Consider the following 8,705-nt stretch of genomic DNA (forward strand, 5'->3'; position numbering starts at 1 on the left):
TTCACAACACAAACTCAACCGAAAGCTCATGAGATCCGTTAGTATAAGAAAAATAAATCACCACTTTAGTAACTGTTGTGAACTCATTCTTTATTTATATTGATGTAATATTTACTTTATTCCAATTTCTCCATGGTTCATACCACCCGATACAACCCATAGATTCATCAAAAAAGCAAACAACACAAAGAAAACAGAATTTATCAAAGACAGAACAGTCTATAGCAATCTGTTTACTTCGAATACTTCTGTTACTCCAAAAAAATCGGAAAAACTAGGAAAGTCTGGGAAATTTGCAAACCAGTCTTGTGAAAAAAATTAGATCAAAACAACATTACAGTGAAGTTACAAAATTTCTCGACTCAGAGCAAAAGTTTCTGTTTTTTAGCAAAATCAACTTGCAAACACCGTAGGCCATCCCAAAGCTCTTACTTGGCTCAAACAACAAGAAAACACAATTACTATAGAGGTAATAATGTGTGCAACACTAAAAAACAGAAGCAAAAAACAAAATCATAAAATTAAAATTGGGTTGCCTCCCAACAAGCGCTATTGTTTAACGTCCCTTGCTAGGCATAATGATTTCAGTGATGCTCGCATAAAGGTAAAGAACTGAAACAAAAAAAGAGCATCATGAATCACATGGCAAGAATCATTTTAAAGGGAACATGGATGGACCAACCCCATGGGAAAAATCATGGAACGGCCCTGCCAAATTCATGGCAACCACGATAAGATCGGCACCCACACCAACCATAATTGTTGGGTCTTCAAACAGGCACGCAAGCTCGCCACCAATGAGAAAACAGGGCCCCACAAATTGAAGACGACGAGGAGACCCGTGGCCCAAATAATGGAGGTCAAAAGCAGTTCCCTCCTAAGGTCAAGATGGTGAACATGATCTTTGTCACCCATATACCCAAGAAGGAGAGGAAAATGACACTGCAGGAGGTATACATGGTAGAGCCCGTAGCACCCAAATACAACCCGTGGTCGGTTTGCCCGATCACTTTCGATCACACGGATCATCCGACCAGTATCCGTCCTGGAGGATCGGCGGCCCTAGTCCTCGACCCCATCGTCGATGGTTTCCACCTCATTCGGGTCATGGATGGAGCAAGTAGCCTTAATCTAATTTATTCGTATACGGTGAAAAAGATTGGCATAGACCCATCAAGCATCAAGCCAAGCCGCACTACCTTTAAAGGCGTGATTCCAGACGTTCAAGCTCGTTGCTCGGGCACGATAATACTCGAGGTCATGTTCGCTTCTGCCGACAACTACCATAGAGAGGACTTGATCTTCGACATCGTCCCCTTTTGAAGTGGATACCATTCCCTCTCTCGGTTGCATAGCTTTCACCCGCTTTAATGTCGTACCCCACTATGCCTACTTGAAGCTCAATATGCCCGGACCCAAGGGAGTCATCACGGTAAACGGAAATACAGAGCACTCTCTCTGGACCGAGGAGCACACATCTGCACTCACAGCTAAGTGTCAACACTATAGCGACACTTCGAGCCACAGGCCGGCAACAAGGCGCGAAGGGGAGGCAAACGAGCCCGAGCTCAATTCGACCAGTCGAAAAATTATTTGGCCGAGAGAGGATATGGATACGGCTTCCATGGCATGGCCCGAACACCATCAAGGTATGTCCCTCGACAACGCAATTTCATTCTTAAAATTCCATGGGCAGCCGTGGGAGCAACCCACCAGGGATCATGGGACCAGGTCAACTGAGTTATGGTCCAACACACTCTTACAAACCAAAGACAGGGCATCATGAAGATACCAAGCGTTAAGCTTTTACATTCTTCAACAGCTTCCCTAGACCCTATACTCAAGGTCCGTTTGCTGATAGGAACTTCTTGTAAAAGAATAGTACCCCCAACCTAGTTGGGCCAATAGACATAGTGTGGCCGAACACAGGGCGGATGTGAAGTCACCCATGTAAGGTCTCTTGAAAAGTTGCTTCAAAATACTTGTATCAATAGTTACCTGTAACATCTTCCTCTGTGCTATGAGTTATAAAAATTCATTGCACACATTATTTCAAGTACATTCGTATACATAGACTTTGTTCTTATCGGTACTAACATGTCAAAATTACATTTTGCACATGCTAAAGTGCTATCGATCAGAGCCCGGGGGCTTGGATGGTAACACCACCCGTGTAATTACACCTTCGCTTCTTCTTCTCCTAAGTGTTTGCTTTCTCAAGATTTTGCTTTATATACACTAGTTCTAAATTATGTCTTGGGTCTACAGTTGGATTGCCCCGCTCCTGTGCTTACCCCCTTATGTTCCACTAGTTTGGCTAAAGGGGTAAAGGGAGAACCACTGTGATTGTATTCCCACCTGGCCTGGTTCGACATACCTTAGTGGAGAAAGCCAAAACCTGACCATCATAACACGCGAGAACTGGTCTGCAATCCGAGCTATTTACAAAGTCGATAGAGGCTACTTCGTGTCACACGAATGAGTCTGCACTTAATCAAACCTTGCAGTGATTATTTCAATTCCCGGTTCTTGTCGATTACCGCAAAAGGCTGGCGCTTGTCACCAGCCCCGCATTCAAAGTTCCTAGCACTACGGGAATCAGAAAGTTTGCCGTCAGGCAATAACAAACGGCAAAGGCCACGTATACAGACAACAACGATTTTGCCGTCTACTAGCAGACGACAAAGCTTGACGGCATCCTATGAATGGGGAAGAGGTTCTCTGCCGTCAGCTTTGCATCGGGTAGACGGCAAAGATTTTGCCGTCAGTGTAAGTTATTTGTCGTTTGCAAATGAGGTCAGACAGCAAAAAAAAGTAACTCACGGAACCGCTACCAAACGGACGGAGTTAATGCCTTTGTCGTTAACTTTTATGCGCACGAGACAGCAAAGAAGAAACCTTTGCCGTCAACCACCAGACGGCAAAGAAGAATCGTTTGTCGTCAGTCTCCACGTGCACCAGATGACAAAGAATAATTCTTTGCCGTCAGCCTCCACGTGAACTAGAAGGAAAACAGGAAGCCTTTGCCATCTGCATTGGTGCGCACGAGACGGCACATAGAATGGTTTTGCCTCTGTAGGGGCAGGTTGCTGATGTCAGTAGACAATATTCAGCAATTCAAATACAAATATGATTACACAAACCACAAGATTATAACATCGCCAAATCATCTACATATATATCATAGCATAACACAAAGTGTTGCATATGAGATCACAAAGTATACCACACAGTCACAAAGTATCACAAGTGTTCACTAACCTTCACAAGTATCACATTTAGCGGGGCATGTACTACTCGAGGAGCTAGCCTCGACACACACATGCTAAACTCCAACCATGCTATTGGAAAGGAAACAAAGCACAATTAGTCGCTATGTCGAGGAGATGACAACACCACATCAGGTTACATGTAGCTCCAATCAGCACTGCTGCTCCATCCATTCTTCATGTGTCCACTGCAATTAACCAAACAAGAAAGAGGTTCCGATTTATAAGATTCATCATATCAAATAATCTAGAAAATTTGACACCAAGCAACTTGAGAAGCAACATTATTTGGAACCACAACATACACCCAGAAATACACCAAGCAACTTGCAGGAACACTCTTTTCTAATTATTAATCCTTCAACGTGGTGACCTTCTCAACATCACAAGTCGATCTTCAATCACAAAAGTCAAGCATCTTCAATCACAAAATTCAAGCATCGGCACCATAGGAGCAAATAAATATTTGGTGACAATTATAATTCAAAAAATGGTAGCGATGTGTAAGTCACTGAAATTTCAAAGGAATAACCTGCCACAACTCAACGTTGATGAACTTCAAGCCGTCAAACAGAGATCAGTTGAAAATACACACTACTCATCGAAAGAACTAATGTGCACATAGTACTAGAACAAATCAAAGAGGCGGGAGATAAAATATCTTCATTGCAGGTACCATTTAATTCATAGGATACCATACAATAAATTTTCAAGTACTAGTTAGGAGTTTAGGTAATAAACTTCTAATATGATGACCATCTATCACAGAAAATAAAAATATTTCAAATGGAGTTGATACTTACAGGTTAGAGGTTACAAATGATACTTAGAGGTTACAGGTTATATGTTGATACTTATGGGTTAAACAAGATGGTTGTTTACAATAATTAAACATCAAAAAAATTAAGCAACATCAGAATAATCAAACGGAGACTACCAACAGATTGGTTTCTCGAGATTACTATGTATATTTCTAAGGTATTATCATTAAATAAATATAAGTTCACACGTCAATACTGCAATCACAAGCTAGTAGTATCACAAATTTAAACATCCATAGTCCATGTTCGATCAAACCGTACTACACTCTCTTTATCGATGATTTTGAAGGCATATCAAGCTATAAAAATCACTATGTGAAGTGAAAAATGCATAACACAACTTGTATCGATCGCAGCTGCATGAGGTCTGATTGTATTCTCTAGATGTTATAGGAAATTCATGGCACGCAAGACTAAAAAACTGCATTACCATTACTATTGTTGGTTTGTTGCTCTAGCAAGTATTTTCCGAGCATCGCGTGCAGAAATAAAGCTCAAGCGGGGTAATAATCGTTTAAAAAGGCTGAAAGAAAATCCACAATTTTCTGAAGGGAAGCCCTTATTCATGTTTACCAGCTAAACTACCAAAATACAATATATTGTTTGTGGCATGTAATGGCACTTAACTATACAATGGTTATGGAGAATCATAATATCCGAAAATGTACACCTTCATAGAACTCAATGAATATTTGGATATTATGCACTTGGATAACAATGAACTGCTAGCCATAAATCATCTTAAGAAAAGTATGTGCCAAAAATGCAAAGCAATTCCACTCACCTATATACAGTTGTCACTTCAAATTGGAATCAAGGATAATTTTTTCTAAACTTAGTTACCCATATGACATAGAAATCAAGACAATTCTCTCTAAACCTGCATGAAGTTCTTAACTAAATAGACCAGCTAAATATCTAAAGGCGGGGAGGAGGAATACAGTTGGGTGCCAGCAACCGAGGGGATGGGTGACACACACGTAAAAAGGTGGCAATGAGTGCCGGTGGCTAGTGAGGGCATTGGACTGATGTATGTTACTTGGACTTAGAATGTCCATGTATAGCTGAGAATTTGAAGGATGCAAAGATGAATGTCTGCAAAGAAGATTAAATTGCTTGTTGGACATGATAAAAAAAATATGAGAGCCAAAAATACATTAAACAATAGTAAGAACGAGTAAATTGTGCAGTGTCACAATTGCGGCAAGACAAATAGCATTTGCATACGAAGCAGAAAACTATTTAATGAGAATACAAAAAATACAATCACACAGGTAGTAATGTTAGTGGTGAATTACAAAATAAAATGCTGTCGGTGCATCATACGAATCTTTCAGGGGTCATGACCAGCTCATATTAAAATAGCACCGTTCAAAGTTGATCATGTTAAGTTGAAAGAGATCACCTGAATATAAGTCCTATGGTCTCATAGAGTCCGTGTTGTGCAAAACATCATGATGCAATGATATAATGGTTGAAATTCTAAAAGGTAAACTTCTTTATTTATTTTTAGTATTTAGCATTAGAAGAAAAGAAACACTCGGTATGGCATAACGAAAAAATGCAATAGTAAAAATAATTCATATAGCTATATCTTGTAGATGAACAGTTTTTAGAGAGGGAACATCTAACCTGACGTCATAAGTTAGCATGTTGGTAGTTGCTACTCAGTTTACAAATAGGAAAATCCAACCTAAATATCCAGGAATCACCACATGATTCAGGCTATAGATACTTATAATTTTTTTAAATAGGATTTTTATTCCATCATGGCTGACACATATTGAATATTTATAAAAGAAATAACAATATGTGCAACGACAAGAAAGCAGGACATACCTATTTAATCAATTCAGGAGCTGTCCTCGACACGAGATTAACCTCGGCACCGAGTTGAGTAGCACTTCGGTTTGGGATGGAAATGATGTCAACAAAGGACCTTATCTTGCAACATAGAGAAATAAATTTTCAGTTATTTGTTTATGACAGTAAAGTGGCAAGATCTAGCTAACTGTTTGAATGTGACATTCGTTGATATCAGAGAGAGATATATTCATTAATAGCTAGACACAATTATACACAGGGACATCAGGCAAGCGCAAGTACATGAACTACACTAATAGGTACATACTTAACTACATCAACATTAGTTGGAATCCAACTTGAAGAAGTAAGGATATCAAACTGATAAGCACAAAGATATGATAGAATGAAGTAGTCTTCCAAGTACAACCTCAAACAACTCCCTTAACCTTTATGCAAGTTCATGTGAAAATTTTGGATATATAAAACCACCTAACTGATAACCTTTACCTGTCAACTGAGCCACGTTATTGGTGTACCTTGCACATCGAGTTGCCACAGTAGAAGTGGCACACCAGGAGCTCTCTGGCCTTTCCGACGGAGAAGAACTCTTTCTTGAGGACCTCAGCGTACTCGTCGTGCAAAGGGCACACCACTTGGGCTGGCGCTATGTCGCGCAACGCATGTGCAGATTCAGCAGTCGCGGACCGCCTCAATGTCGTCCGAGCCAAGACACTCGAGCGCGGTGATCTCCTTGTCCTCGATTGCCTTTGCGAACGACATGATCTCTATCTCCAAGATTTGTCGTTGTTGGGGCACGTTGTGATAGAAAAAGGAGCTGGGATAACAGTTGGGGGAATGGATTCACCATGGTGCCGTGGGTCGCCATCTACCTAGGTCGGCCGAGGGGACGCGACTGTCGCGCTCCTTGTGTTCATCTCCTCAAATGAGCGAGAGTAGGGATCCCATAACGTACCGCCGTCGTTGATGTAGCCACCACCATTGTCAACATGGCTAGGGTTTGCAACGCAAGGAGTGAGGGAAGGAGGGCGCATGTGACCGCTGCCTTAGCTGCTGGAGTGGATCCGCAGCCATTGAGTGAAGGTGAGGAGGCTGAAGCTATAGGGGGCGGCGGCGACGACTGGAGGCGGGGAGAGGAGAGAAGCCCTAGGGAGAGGCGAGTTCGCAAGAGAGGAGAGGATAATGCCAGGGGTTTTCTTTCTTTCTTTTGCGTGGGGTCTTGGGTGAAGCGGGGCAGGGTTTCTTTTTGTTCTTTACCTCTTGGCAGTCATAGCGGGGAGAAATTCACACCACAAACCTCATTCCTTTGCCGACAGTTACGATCCAGCACACGGCAAATCAGATAAACACTCCAGTTCCGTCCAAAATGTTAGAGTTTAATTAATTATGTAATTAATTAAGTTAATCCTTACTTGTAACCGCACGCACGATGCGGAAACCGCACGCACGATGCGGGAACCGACATATGCGGGAACCGCCTTTCCCTGTCATATAAAGTTCATCATCAAGAATAAAGTGAACAGTGGTTTTTTTGATTACATCTCTCTCTTTTCAATTACAACACGTTATCAGCACTGCTTCTTCTAAGAGCGCCTTCGACGAGAAGAGATAGACAGGAAGAAGAAAAGGTAGGATGCCTCGTTCAATGCCGACGCACCTTCGTCGCGTGCTGCAGAACGACGTCCGTCGTCGCCGCCTTGCTGTTCTCCGCCGCAGTTTCGGAGAGCGCCGCCGCTTCGATGGAAGACGCCATGGAGCGGGTCGCTACATCGGCCGCCGCCATGGCGCCGGTGGCTACAGAGCGCTCCGTCACGGCCTGGGCACCCGCTCTCTGAGCGGTGCGAATCCGGCTGTTGGCGCCGAGCCCCGCGCCCCGCTCGCACGGGAGTCCATCGACTGGCTCCTCGCCGGCCCTGCCCCGCAGATGCTCGGCTCCTCGCCGGGCTTCTGGTGTCCTGCCCATGGGTGGGTCATCTGCCCACTCCATGGGGATGACACCGACTCCCTCGAGCAGGTGCATGGACCCGTCTTCGAGTGAGGATCCACCAGCGCCGCCGCTGAAGACCCCGCGTCGCGCCTCCCGTCTCCGACCCCGGCGGTGCCGAGATGGGCGGCGGTTTCCCCGCGCAGGCCGGAGCCCCTGCTCCCTTCTTTGCGTTCGGCGCCTCCGCGCCCGCGCTCGCACCGACGGGGGCCGCCGCCCCCGCGTCCGCGCCCGCGCTCGCACCGACGAGGGCCGCCGCCCCCGCGTCCGCGCCCGCGCTCGCACCGACGGGGGCCGCCGCTTCTGCGCCCGCGCCCGCGCCGACGAGGGCCGCCGCCCCTGCGCCCGCGCCCGCGCCGACCGGGGCCGCCGCCCTGCGCCCGCGCTCGCGCCGACGACCAGGGCCGCCGCCTTCGCGCCCGAGCTCGCGTTGACCGGCGCATGCGCCTCCGGTTTTGGCTACGCTGCCCGCAGTTTCTCCTGCGCGGCGGCCGCCGACTCCATCGCGCCCGCAGCGCCGGCTACGCCCCCGCGCCCGCGCCTGCCGTCCCCGACGCCGGCGACCCCTCCGACGCGCCGCCGGCTGATGCCCTACGGCCTCGCGGCGGCGGGCTCTCCGTCGAGCAGCCGCGCCCCGCGCGCTGGCTCCTGGAGCCCGGCTGCACTTGGGCTAGCGAATGGCGCTGCATCAGGCTCTCTGCCTCTGGGCAGGTCTTCTGACGAGGACAACGACGTGAGCGGTGGACGCATGTGATGAGGCAGCAGCGGTCTCTCTAGCACAACACATGGCTATGCCTTATCTACTCG

At 45.9% G+C, this 8,705-nt stretch overlaps 1 long non-coding RNA gene across 3 annotated transcripts; it reads right to left on the bottom strand.

The window, feature by feature from the left end:
- Positions 1-3,133: 3,133 nt before the first annotated feature.
- LOC123448651 lies at positions 3,134-7,105 on the bottom strand. 3 transcript variants are annotated; one of them, XR_006631886.1, is made up of 3 exons: positions 6,433-7,105; positions 5,930-6,034; positions 3,134-3,457 (listed from the first exon to the last, which is right to left on the bottom strand). It is a non-coding gene; the product is annotated as an uncharacterized LOC123448651 (long non-coding RNA). The 3 variants fall into 3 exon arrangements; XR_006631884.1 differs by having other exon boundaries at positions 6,404-7,105; XR_006631885.1 differs by having other exon boundaries at positions 5,930-6,029; positions 6,404-7,104.
- Between the last annotated feature and the right edge of the window lie 1,600 nt (positions 7,106-8,705).

The sequence above is a fragment of the Hordeum vulgare genome, chromosome 4H (assembly GCF_904849725.1).
Source record: "Hordeum vulgare subsp. vulgare chromosome 4H, MorexV3_pseudomolecules_assembly, whole genome shotgun sequence".
NCBI lineage: Eukaryota > Viridiplantae > Streptophyta > Magnoliopsida > Poales > Poaceae > Hordeum > Hordeum vulgare.